Consider the following 13,843-nt stretch of genomic DNA (forward strand, 5'->3'; position numbering starts at 1 on the left):
GGGGTTCACGCTTGCGTCTCGGAATGTGCAAAAGCGGCGCGTTTCGTTTATGTCAAACGTCAACTTCGCTCTGCAATTTCTCGAGATATAACTGACGTAATGCGATGCAACCAACGTCATTCTTTTTGCGATTTTTCATGTTACTGATTAAGTAATAAATAATAAGGAGCGTCCATTTAAAAACAAAAACATATGTTTGTGTTGAAAATAATAGTTGCCTACGTTCTAAAATGTCTCATTGTATTTACTTTCATGAGCCCCTGCCTTATATTCATACCTGTGGAAGTTGTTCCAGAGATATTTACGCTGAAACATTTAAGTAGGCCACCCTGTATATTATTAGTGTGGGAAGCTCTTAGTGCTACGTTTGAACACGATTCGAACTATTCACGTCACAGTTTCGGGAATCCTGGATTCTCTTCGATCTTTTTGATCGGTCTGCGATCTAGTGACTTTTGTTGGTACTATCATAGCGCTCTGTCTCAACGTTTTAGATGCACTATAAATTTTAATTAAAATAATGAATGTGAAACATAGACTGTAATATCTTTCTAGGGTGCAGGTCATGTGTAACAACTGCAACTACATTATGTAAATGAAAAGAAGATTGCAGTTATGATTCTGTCCAGTTCCCGAACTTTCGATCGTCTCGCTATCTGGTGACGTTTGTTGGTAATGTCTCAAAGATGAGCCCTGCCACTGTAATTCATTCTCGCGATACAAATTATAGTCACTTCATTACGATACATTTCATTTTTTTAGTATCTAATTCTTGATTAACTGCCTTGATTGTTTCATCTGGACGTTGTCGTCTTGTTTTCAAACTGATTAAAATCTGGTAAACTTTTTATCTGTTATTCTAATATGTGAACAGGGACTGAAATGCTCATTAGCAACCTACTTGGTAAATCATTACCCCCTCCAATAAATAAATAAAAATGTACTGGGTTCAGTCAAGTAATATTTTGTGGAGGACAACATTTTTGTCTTTGTCTGTTACATTTACTTAAAAATCAACATAAATGTTGATATACGCAGACATACTGGTACTGTGGTAAGAATTCATATTGTAAATTTGTTCAAACACAGTATGAGTTTGTGCAGAGGTAGAATTTTATGCCGTTTCTGCAGTGTGATGACAAATTTTAGCAGAACTATAGCTTACTGTTGTGGCTATTGTCCGATTTAAATTACTTGATTCTTGACATCTTTCACTTGCCGCTACAGTGTTGCCACACCGGCTACCGGCTCCTGTTCAGTTATGGGTGACACTGACACACAAACACGGCGGGTCAGTTCACAAATACTGTTAATGTGTAACACAGGGCTATGTTGGAAGTGGCCACTGCGAGGAATGTCTGAAATGCGATATACTCTATCCACAGCTGATCATAAGCGACCAATGTCTGAAACGCGGCAGACGATGCGTTTTGTAGCTCTGAATTTAAACTCATCTCCTAAGCTAACCCTAACCCCGTGATGTTCAATGTATCCTTGGACACGGCGGTCAGCAATATGCGGTAGGACTAAAATCACGATCGCTTTGTTCTTGGCGATTTAAGCTAACCTCCACAAGAAAACACAAAGCAGAAAAAAAATCGGTATCAGTTCTAAAAGTGAACTGCTCCCCATCGTTAGTTACCATTACCTGAAACTATTTTCATAGGGCTACACGAGGAGCCGCGTTACCAACCTATGAGCAGCCCTCGTTGGCACATGGTAGCTGATTATAGGCGAAATAGGCAGATTCCAAACGAAAAAGTGATAAGAAGGAAAAAGGTCAAATAAAAAAAGTCGATACCTTGATGAAAATGATGCGAAAAATAATTACAAATCTTCGACACGTCAGATTTATACGCTAACAATTGCATTAGACCACATGACAGAGCTGAGTTGTTATATTTGTGAATGTGGTGACCCAGTCGAAACGATGGATTGTAGACTTTAAAAATTCGGTTTCGCGCAAAGTCGTACGAATTTTATCTACGAGTAGTATAAGCCTATCTCTGTGAGTAAGGCACGACGCTGAATCGCCTCTTATGCGGAAGTACCTAGTAGTGTTTGGTTAGTGCTGTGTATGAAACGTGTGTTATGTGCGTGTGTGTGTGTGTGCGTGTGTGTGTGTGTGTGTGTGTGTGTGTGTGGGTGGGTGGGTGGGTGGGTGTGGGTGTGCGCGTGTGTGTTGTTTTTGGTGTGTTTATCTGTGTGATGAAATTAGAAATAAAAGTGCCAGTCCCATGATTTGGGATCCAAACACATCATGAAAAAATGCCGGACAAGGAATTGAAAGTGAACTGACCAATTATTGTTGCAGTTTCAACGGTTCAGGCGTGACGTTGAGCGCTCTGATTGGAGGAAAGTGAAATGTCAATTATCAAGTAATTTTAATTGATCTACAGTTCGTAGTTTCTCGCGAATCCCTTATACTCGCACCGCGCTATTCAGACGCCACGTGATTGTTTGAACAAGTCGATACTGTATCGAACAATGCGATGTATCGGGAAACCTCGAGCCTGTTCCAAAGCCCTTATCGCTTACCGAGCGCTAGAAGTTGGGCTAAAGCCATTTACTACGCATTAATGTAAACGAGTTATCATTATTGTAACATTTTCTGTATGTTATTCTTATTACTATTAGATTTTAATGTGGTTCGTTTAAAGTTCTAGTGACAGCAATTCAGGGTAGGATGGGGAAGAAAAACACAAAAATCTGCGTCCCTCTCTCCACTCTGTCAGAACCCAACCTGGATAAAACCGACCAACAATTAGGCGTACATAATGAAGGGTGTGTGCGGAAACCACCACTAATGAATTTCTGGTGGCGTCATGAGTACACAGTCCTGCTGTAGAGATCTGTAAGTCCACAGCCTGTGTTGATGATCTGATACGTACAGTCGACCCACCTTAGTAAAACACCTCGGTTACAAAGTTAGCAGCCATAATTTTAGCTTATGGGGAAAAAAATGGATAATGTGGGGACACGTTTTATGCCTTCAAATGCCCATATCGGAGACACCCAGAGCTCACAGTATACTCAAGACCGTTCCAATGATAAAAAATAGGTAAGTGGTACCTCAACACAACCACAAAGTGACTTCGAACTCCAGCCTTGTGAGAAATAGTGGTTGTTTACGTGGATGAGGAGTCTCAAATTATCACTCCATCAACAATAACTTTTTCTCAAACGCAATAATGTGTGGAAAGTGAGCAGGAACAGCAGCTGCAGCCGTACCATTCACAGAAGTTTTGCAAGCTTTAACTCCTGCTGACTACGAAGTCGTGGTGAGCCAGAGGTTATTGCGGTCTTATATGGTCGATACCCAGTTTCATTTACAAGTTCGTTCCTCGAATGAAATCCGTTTCACCAGAAATGGACTGCACAATAGTCGCATTATCCATGCACGTTCCTTTGAAAATCTCCATGCGGAAATTGTGAACACCCATCAGTTCTCGTTTGCAGCTCAAGAAGGAAAACAATTTCTTATTCCTATATACCTCGTTTTTCTTCAGAGCTATATTTATTGGCTTCACATACACACGCATCTTTCAGGGATGCGGTAATCCATCTAAATCCGCAATCTGTATCATCTCCTGACAAAGAGTGAGATAAAACTGTTTTCCACATTTGAACAAGCCTGAATACACCTCAGCTCAGTGAACACGTGGACGGATTAAGTAAATGATTGATCCATGTATCCTTACGTGCTCCCATCTGGCTTATCTGCGTCGATGTACATGATATTGCTGGGATACGTAATCACCACGTTGTTGGAATATAATCAACTTGATATTCGTACACTTATACGGTTCTAATAGGCACACATTACTCGTGATCACCTTGGTCAGACGTTTCCTGAAAGGTGAAATCCGTTTAGTGGCAAGTTATTTCATCTACATCTACATCTACATGATTACTCTGCAATTCACATTTAAATGCTTAGCAGAGGGTTCATCGAACCACAATCACACTATCTCTCTACCATTCCACTCCCGAACAGCGCGCGGGAAAAATGAACACCTAAACCTTTCTGTTCGAGCTCTGATTTCTCTTATTTTATTTTGATGATCATTCCTACCTATGTAGGTTGGGCTCAACAAAATATTTTCGCATTCGAAAGAGAAAGTTGGTGACTGAAATTTCGTAAATAGATCTCGCCGCGACGAAAAAAGTCTTTGCTTTAATGACTTCCATTCCAACTCGCGTATATTATCTGCCACACTCTCTCCCCTATTACGTGATAATACAAAACGAGCTGCCCTTTTTTGCACCCTTTCGATGTCCTCCATCAATCCCACCTGGTAAGGATCCCACACTGCGCAGCAATATTCTAACAGAGGACGAACGAGTGTAGTGTAAGCTGTCTCTTTAGTGGACTTGTTGCATCTTCTAAGTGTCCTGCCAATGAAACGCAACCTTTGGCTCGCCTTCCCCACAATATTATCTATGTGGTCTTTCCAACAGAAGTTGTTCGTAATTTTAACACCCAGGTACTTAGTTGAATTGACAGCCTTGAGAATTGTACTATTTATCGAGTAATCGAATTCCAACGGATTTCTTTTGGAACTCATGTGGATCACCTCACACGTTTCGTTATTTAGCGTCAACTGCCACCTGCCACACCATACAGCAATCTTTTCTAAGTCGCTTTGCAACTGATACTGATCTTCGGATGACCTTACTAGACGGTAAATTACAGCATCATCTGCGAACAACCTAAAAGAACTGCTCAGATTGTCACCCAGGTCATTTATATAGATCAGGAATAGCAGAGGTCCCAGGACGCTTCCCTGGGGAACACTTGATATCACTTCAATTTTACTCGATGATTCGCCGTCTATTACTACGAACTGCGACCTTCCTGACAGGAAATCACGAATCCAGTCGCACAACTGAGACGATACCCCATAGGCCGGCAGCTTGATTTGAAGTCGCTTGTGAGGAACGGTGTCAAAAGCTTTCCGGAAATCTAGAAATACGGAAGCAACTTAAGATCCCCTGTCGATAGCGGGCATTACTTCGTGCGAATAAGGAGCCAGCTGCGTTGCACAAGAACGATGTTTTCTGAAACCATGCTGATTACGTATGAATAGATCGTTCCCTTCGAGGTGATCCATAATGTTTGAATACAATATATGCTCCAAAACTCTACTGCAAACCGACGTCAATGATATAGGTCTGTAGTTCGATGGATTACTCCTACTACCCTTCTTAAACACTGGTGCGACCTGCGCAATTTTCCAATCTGTAGGTACAGATTCATCTGACGTGAATCATGTTTTTTCGGGGGGCCGGGAGGGGGGGGGGTGATAATATATGTAGTGTACGAGACACTAGTACGACACAACAGAAGCTTACGCGACGATGTCACGCCTGCACAGAAGATTGTCGGGAGGGGGGGAATCACCACATCAAATAACTGTTGAACTGTTGTTTATGTAGCACTTGTGCAAGCTGTGCAGATATTTAAAATTAATATAAAAATGTGTCATTTGTACTTTGCCATCGTCAACAGAAGTTTTCTAATTTTCGCTTATAGCTTTCAACTCAATTGTTTTCGGACCTTGGTTTCCTGCATCTCGTTGACATAGTTCTCTTCTCCACCCTTCCTTAACTTTTAGACCGTTATCACCGAAACATCCTATGTACAGACATATCTGTTAATTTCCTCACACTCCGATCAGCCTCCTCAGTGGAGGTTCAGATAGTCGAAACCATTTTGTTCACCTTAGGCCGTTAAATTTACTGGAAAAATTGAATTCATTTGCATCACTAGTTACTGCACTCGTGGCCATTTTCAAATGTCGATGAACGTCTATGACATGCTGTCATTATATTCAGTACAGTCTTTGTTTTTATACGCGTCGGTCTACATCGTGGATAAGATTAATTTCGGCACCTATGAATGCAAGTGGATTTGGTGATTGGAAATGGCATTGTGGAATGAGAGAAATAATATAAAATCTATTTTTTGTAAAAATAGAAGCGAATAAAGTAGTTTCAGTAGTTTTAGTTTCCGACGTTTCAATATTCTCCTATGCCGTTACCTTGCTTTAGTGGTGATTGTCTTCAAACTGCATTCTAATGAAGTGTCAGTAGAGGGTGGAGATAGGGCTTCAATGCACACCCCTTCCCTGCCACTTGAGGCGAAAAATAAATTAGTTGCAAACTTCCGTTGTGTAATCAAAGCGAGGAACAGGGCAACATATAACTAAAGTGCTAAATTCCCCAGCGCTGACTCAGTGTATGCCGCATATTGCACGAACTTTATTTAAATACCCAAATTTCTGATTTTGAAGTTTTACACAATTTATTCTATCGGGCAATCCCTCAAAAGACAAAGAATAGCCACTGTACGATGTACATAATGGACTTTGTATGTGGTAAGAGAATCTCACATGTAGGCGACTGTGGTTGGAACAAATAAAGTAAGCGCCAACTTAATCTGATGTATGGCCACCAACGATGTCCATAACTTCCTACGTCTCTAGTAGGACAGCGTCATTCGTTTTTACTTATCTGTAGCCCAGGTTCTCTCCCTGCCACACAAACACCTTTACTTTTAATAAACTTATTTTGTTTGAAAACAGAAATTGTAATGCGACAGCAGATTCACTAATTTTGCTAGTATCATGCAAACCTATATTTTTTTGTGCGTTTTGATGCTGTATAAAAGTGCTGTCATCTACTGACGAATATAGCAGTTTACCTTCAGCTACGAGGAACCCTGAAAGTATTCGTCACAAATATCTTATTGTGGTGTACTATTAAACTGAAGACCGTTTGCAAATCAATCTGTAATGAAAGAGAATCAGACGTTACGAAGATGTTGAAGTCGTTGTTTAACATGAGATATGGACTTGGAAGAGCAGCTGAACGGAATGGGCAGTGTTGTGAAAGGAGGATATAAGATGAAAATCAACAAAAGCAAAACGAAGATAATGGAATGCAGTCGAATTAAGTCGGGTGATGCTGAGTGAATTAGATTAGGAAATGAGACACTTAAAGTAGTAAAGGAGTTTTGCTATTTGGGGAGCAAAATAACCGATGATGGTCGAAGTAAAGAGGATATAAAATGTAGACTGGCAATGGCAAGGAAAGCGTTTCTGAAGAAGAGAAATTTGTTAACATCGAGTATAGATTTAAGTGTCAAGAAGTCATTTCTGAAAGTATTTGTATGGCGTGTAGCCATGTATGAAAGTGAAACATGGACGATAAATAGTATGGACAAGAAGAGAATAGAAGCTTTCGAAATGTGGTGCTACAGAAGAATGCTATAGATTAGATGGGTAGATCACATAACTAATGAGGAGGTATTGAATAGAATTGGGGACAAGAGGAGTTTGTGGCACAACTTGACAAGAAGAAGGGACCGGTTGGTAGGACATGTTCTCAGGCATCAAGGGATCACAAATTTAGCATTGGAGAGCAGCGTGGAGGGTAAAAATCGTAGAGGGAGACCAAGATATGAATATACTAAGCAGATTCAGAAGGATGCAGGTTACAGTAGGTACTGGGAGATAAAGAAGCTTGCACAGTATGCGGTAGCATGGAGAGCTGCATCAAACCAGTCTCAGGACTGAACACAACAACAACAACAACAACAACAACAACAACAATGGTTTATGAGAAAAAGGCATCTCAGCCGTCCTGTTATTTTGTACATTTTACAACTTTTAGCCTTATTTATGACCATAATACTCGGAGGACACTGGAAGTAGTCCGTGACACAAACGTAAAGACCGTGTACAAACAAATCACACTTATCAATTGTTACATTAATTTGTATAGCTGAATTTATAACTCTTCATTTACTGTGCTTTTTATTTCTCCTGTCTACATCTACATCTACATGATTACTCTGCAAAAACAAACACCTAAACCTTTCTGTTCGAGATCTGATTTCTCTCCCCTATTACGTGATAATACAAAACGAGCTGCCCTTTTTTGCACCCTTTCGATGTCCTCCGTCAATCCCACCTGGTAAGGATCCCACACCGCGCCGCAATATCCTAACAGAGGACGAACGAGTGTAGTGTAAGCTGTCTCTTTAGTGGACTTGTTGCATCTTCTAAGTGTCCTGCCAATGAAACGCAACCTTTGGCTCGCCTTCCCCACAATATTATCTATGTGGTCTTTCCAACTGAAGTTGTTCGTAATTTTAACACCCAGGTACTTAGTTGAATTGGCAGCCTTGAGAATTGTACTATTTATCGAGTGATCGAATTCCAACGGATTTCTTTTGGAACTCATGTGCCAAAAAAGTGTCCCGATAGTGCCCGCTTGGTTTTTCTCTGCTCCTTGATTTGGCACCATAATGAGTATTTAAAATTTTTAAATAAAATTTATTTCTCTTCTACTTGGTGTCCCTGTGGTTAAGTGTCACAGTCAGGGATCTGAAGTTCTAGGCTTCGATCCTCCGCCACTCCTTAGGATTTTTATCTGTTGCTTATTACTTCTATTCAGCACCGCCAGTGCTTGTAAATGTGAAAAATGCTGTGTTGCACCGACGTTTAGTCCACATTGAACTGTAGGCCGCCGCTGTAACTGGGTGCAGAAGACAGTTCTGACATCACAGGAACGCAAATGCGTACCAGCCCCAGGAAGACCGTGCCTAGTAAAGCACTGTGGTGTTGAAACATGTTTTCGGGCTGAGAGCAGCTTGCGATTTTTATCTTTGCATTTGATAGTAAGCAGCTATTCTTTTTAGTGAAATGAACGATCTTTAAAATAATTATGTTTGGGAAAATGTTCTAGTGGTTCTTTGGCAGAATAATATCACTTACAGTCGTAAGAAATATTCGGTAAAACACACACTCCTTTTAGTTTCGTGCTTACGATGTAGTGTTTACTTTCTTGTTTTTCATTGAACAAATATGTCTCTGCTGCCGACTCATTCATATTTGTCATTATATTCGCTCTTTCTTGTTGTGGTAAGAATTGCAGCGAGGCGATGCAATCTAGGAGAGCTCATATTTGTATTTGATTTTACACAGTATAGTAGTGAGATGTTAAAAATTTGGTGCTACCTATATCGTTTCAAGTACAACCCTTTTAAAATCAGGGGCAGACGATTTTATTAAAGCGGCAAGCGATACGGAAGGTGACAACCTTATCAAAGATTCTTTACGAAGTCATAAGACAATGACAAATTATTTATATTGTTCACGAATGTGATTAAGCGGCCGTGTGGCTGTTGCTCTCGGAACATCCTCATGAAACCATAAAATGCTGAAATTCGAGATGCTTAAAAAGCTCGACTGTGACTGAAATCGGTAATACATCTAGAGAAGACTACTGTATAAAGGGGCGATCACAAAGTTTCCATTCGAAGACTGTACAGTCCAGAATCGGTATGCCAATCAGGCAAATCGCCGTGAGCATTGAGGCAATCACCAGGTTGAAGATACCCGTTTGGTAAAACACCGTGTCGTGCTGCGTGAAGAAGTCCGTAACTGCCCGCTACGCATCCTCGTCTGATAAGAATCGTCGAGCCCTCAAGGCCCTTTTGAAATTCCGAAGTAGAGATGGGTCGTTCGGACAACTAACGGGTCCAAAGGAACGGTTCATCAAGATGAACGGAACGAGCGATGAACGAATTCTAAGGAACGGTATTTCATAGTTCATTTCGGTTGCGGCTTTCTAATTACAGTTCCCGGGAACGGGAAACGGTCGGTCTCGTTCCCGCAATGGCACGTCGGCCGGTTTCGTTCCAGCCTCGATTCCGTTCCCATCTCTCTCGGTCTCGCTCGGCCGGACTCGTCCTTCTTCGCGTGGCCATTCGCCGCAGTTCCACTGCCGACTGCACATAGTTCAGTACAGAGTTGTTCGTTCGTTCGCTGCGCACGCCCATTCTAGATCTGCTTCAAACCTTTTTTGGACTGCTAACTTCTGGTTCCTTTCGTATTCTATTCAGCGTCCATGACCGGTAATTAAACTGTATTTTATAATTACGTATTTTACATAAAATGGCGTGGTATGTAATACATATTTTCAGGTAACAAACGGCATATCTGCGTACTTCACGTTTCGATAAACAGCAGGAGAAATACTTGTTAAAAGGCAAGATTTTTTTGTTATTACACATGCAAAGGAAGTCCGCACGGCACACACAAGTGGCCATTTTCCGTCTTTTTTTGATCCAAGGTAAAAGAGCATGTTCATTGTTATGGAAGGCAGACCGACTTACAACCGAATGAAGTCTGCGTTCCATAATCGAGTGTCTGGTGTCACGTTTTGTAAAGTGAATATGACAACTTCTACAATATTATTTCAGAGGTACAGTGTGGCGCTCGAAAAATCGGCCCCCAGTACTAGACTCCTCATTGCCGCCTACCAATCGTCATCTATTCTTCGAAGTTGTTCTTTGCATTAGCTTGTTTCTTATTTCTTCACTGACTAATTATTACATGTTTATCTATTCTGCTCGTAGCGGTCAACAAATCGTGCGTAACTGGCGAGCAGTCTGTACTCGGGGCCGGTTTCTCGTGCGCCACCTTACATTATTTCACTGCGATAGGTTTTGCTGAATCATGAAAATTACAAGTGTGTGAGAATTCTGGTATGAATAAAAACTCTGTACTCCAGGGTGGAGGCAAGAGCCCCTCTTGGCGCCTTCCATCTTCAGTCACCTATGCTACTAATTTTCAATTTTTCGTAAGAACCGTGTCCCAAGCACAAATAAACGGTGAACGAGTAAAAACGAAAGGTTCAAAAAAAAAAAAAAAAAAAAAAGCGATCACCAGTGAACTAATTCCCAAATATGAACGAGTTTGCCCATCTCTAGTCCGAAGGCGCGATAATCGCATAGGCAGAGATCAGGACTACAGGGCGGATGAACGAGTATCTCCCATTTGAGTTGGCGTAACTTCTGCGTTACATTTACGATATGACAACGTGCATTATCATGAAGCAGCAGCACCATTCCACAGTGATGGGTTTCGACACCCATGGTGCCCCACACACAGTCTTCATTTTCCGATGGAAATCTACCGGTGTTTGTCCTTCGGCAACCAAGAAAAGAATCATTGCAAGTTGGTCTTGCTTGGACGCATACGGTAATAACGTCACTACGGTTCACGTTCCTCCTTTAACGCACGCACGTCAGAAAGACACGAATGCCACGTAATTCCTTGACCACATGTCGGTGTTTATACAGGGTATTTTGCAATTATTGTTACACACTCCTAGAGGTTTTAGAAGGGACTTCGTAAACCAAGTTTTACATACGAACCCACGATCGGAAATGTCACCCAACGACGGTACTAAGCTTCTAAGTTTAAGCGCCGGCACCTGTAACTGTTCGTATACAAAGGGTGATCGGTAGTGGTGTTACAGACTTTAAAGCATGATGGAGACTGGTAAATGTATCTATTTGAGGTAAGGGTCCCTATAACGGGAAGGAACGAGTCGAAAGGTATAAGCGAAAACCGTTCTGATAACTCTGACAAAATGGTTCAAATGCTATGGGACTTAACATCTGAGGTCATCAGCCCCCTAGAACTTAGAACCACTTAAACCTAACTAACCTAAGGATCACACACATCCGTGCCCGAGGCAGGATTCGTACCTGCGACCGTAGCGGTCGCGCGGTTCCAGACTGAAGCGCCTAGGACCGCTCGGCCACTGTGGTCGGCCGGTAACTCTTGACAATGGAATACATATACCGGTACTGTTGTTGCTAAGAATGTAGGGTATGCAACTTTCAGAGGTGGTAGTAAGGACCAAAACAATAAAATTCTAGTAAGCATTGGCTCTAAAATGCACGCCTTAAGAGAAATGAATACTTATTCAATAAACGAGTCGTGTTTCTCATTAGCGATGATGGCCAAGTGCTGATAGCTCCTCAGACAATCATTTTAGAGCTCATGTTCAGTAGACATTTTTTCTTGTCTTGGTCTATACTGCCACCTCTGAAAGTTTGGTACGCTACATTCCTAGCAACAACAGTAATGGTACATGTATTCCATTGTCAGAGGTTTTCGCTTGTAACTCCCGTCTCGTTCGTTTCCAGCACAGGGACCCTTACCTCAAATTGATACGTTCATCCACCATCCTTGAAAGTTCGTAATATCATTACTGAATCGCCCTGTACATATATATAATATCTCACGAAATAAGCGTCAAACGAAAAAATTACAAAGAACGAAACTCGTCTAGCTTGAAGGGGGAAACCAGATGGCGCTATGGTTGGTCCGCTAGATGGCGCTGCCATAGGTCAAACGGACATCAACTGCGTTTTTTAAATAGGAACCTCCATTTTATTACATATTCGTGTAGTACGTAAATATATATGAATGTTTTAGTTGGACCACTTTTTTCACTTTGTAATAGATGGCGCTGTAATAGTCACAAACTAAGTACGCGGTATCACATAACATTCCGCCAGTGCGGACGGTATTTGCTTCGTGATACATTACCCGTGTTAAAACGGACCGTTTACCAATTGCGGAAAAGGTCGATATCTTGTTGATGTATGGCTATAGTGATCAAAATGCCCAACGGGCGTGTGCTATGTATGCTGCTCGGTATCTTGGACGACATCATCCAAGTGTCCGAACCGTTCGCCGGATAGTTACGTTATTTAAGGAACAGGAGGTGTTCAGCCACATTTGAAACGTCAACCACGACCTGCAACAAATGATGATGCCCAAGTAGGTGATTTAGCTGCTGTTGCGGTTAATCCGCACATCAGTATAGCAGATAAATTGCGCAAGAATCGGGAATTTCAAAAACTTCGGTGTTGAGAATGCTACATCAACATCGATTGCACCCGTACCATATTTCTATGCACCAGGAATTGCATGGCGCCGACTTTGAACGTCGTGTACAGTTCCGCCACTGGACACAATAGAAATTACGGGACGATGACAGATTTTTTGCACGCGTTCTATTTAGCAACGAAGCGTCATTCACCAACAGCGGTAACGTAAACCGGTATAATATGCACTACTGGGCAACGGAAAGTCCACGATGGCTGCAACAAGTGGAACATCAGCGACCTTGGCGGGTTAATGTATGGTGCGGCATTATGGGAGGAAGGATAATTGGCTCTCATTTTATCGATGGCAATCTAAATGGTGCAATGTTTGCTCATTTCCTACGTAATGTTCTACCGATGTTACTACAAGATATTTCACTGCATGACAAAATAGCGATGTACTTCCAACATGATGGATTTCCGGCACATAGCTCGTGTGCGGTTGAAGTGGTATTGAATAGCATATTTCATGACAGGTGGATTGGTCGTCGAAGCACCATATCATGGCCCGCACGTTCACCGTATCTGACGTCCCCGGGTTTCTTTCTGTTTCTTGCTATCGTGATCCCACCGACAACGCCTGATAACATGCGTCAGCACATTGTCAATGCATGTGCGATCATTACGGAAGACGAACTACTCGCTGTTGAGAGGAATGTCGTTACACGTATTGCCAAATGCATTGAGGTAGACGGACATCATTTTTGAACATGTATTGTATTAATGTGGTATTTACAGGTAATCATGCTGTAACAGCATGCGTTCTCAGAAATGATACGTTCACTAGGGTACATGTATGACATTGGAACAACCGAAATAAAATGTTCAAAGGTACCTACGTTCTGTATTTTAATTTAAAAAACTCACCTGTTACCAACTGTTCGTCTAAAATTGTGAGCCATATGTTTGTGGCTATTACAGTGCCAGCTGTTACAAAGCGAAAAACGTGGTCCAACTGAAACATTCATATTTCTTTACGTACTACACGAATATGTAATAAAAAATGTGGGTTCCTATTAAAAAAACGCAGTTGATATCCGTGTTGATATCTAGCGGGCCAACCAAAGCGCCATCTGGTTTCCCCAT

The 13,843-nt window shown here is 41.6% G+C and overlaps 1 protein-coding gene across 2 annotated transcripts in view; it reads right to left on the minus strand.

Annotated features, from left to right (window-relative positions):
• The window catches only part of LOC126187308 (proton-coupled amino acid transporter-like protein CG1139), a 1,061,389-nt gene that overhangs the window by 302,608 nt on the left and 744,938 nt on the right, over positions 1-13,843 (minus strand). The window lies entirely within an intron of this gene.

Source organism: Schistocerca cancellata, chromosome 5 (genome assembly GCF_023864275.1).
Source record: "Schistocerca cancellata isolate TAMUIC-IGC-003103 chromosome 5, iqSchCanc2.1, whole genome shotgun sequence".
NCBI lineage: Eukaryota > Metazoa > Arthropoda > Insecta > Orthoptera > Acrididae > Schistocerca > Schistocerca cancellata.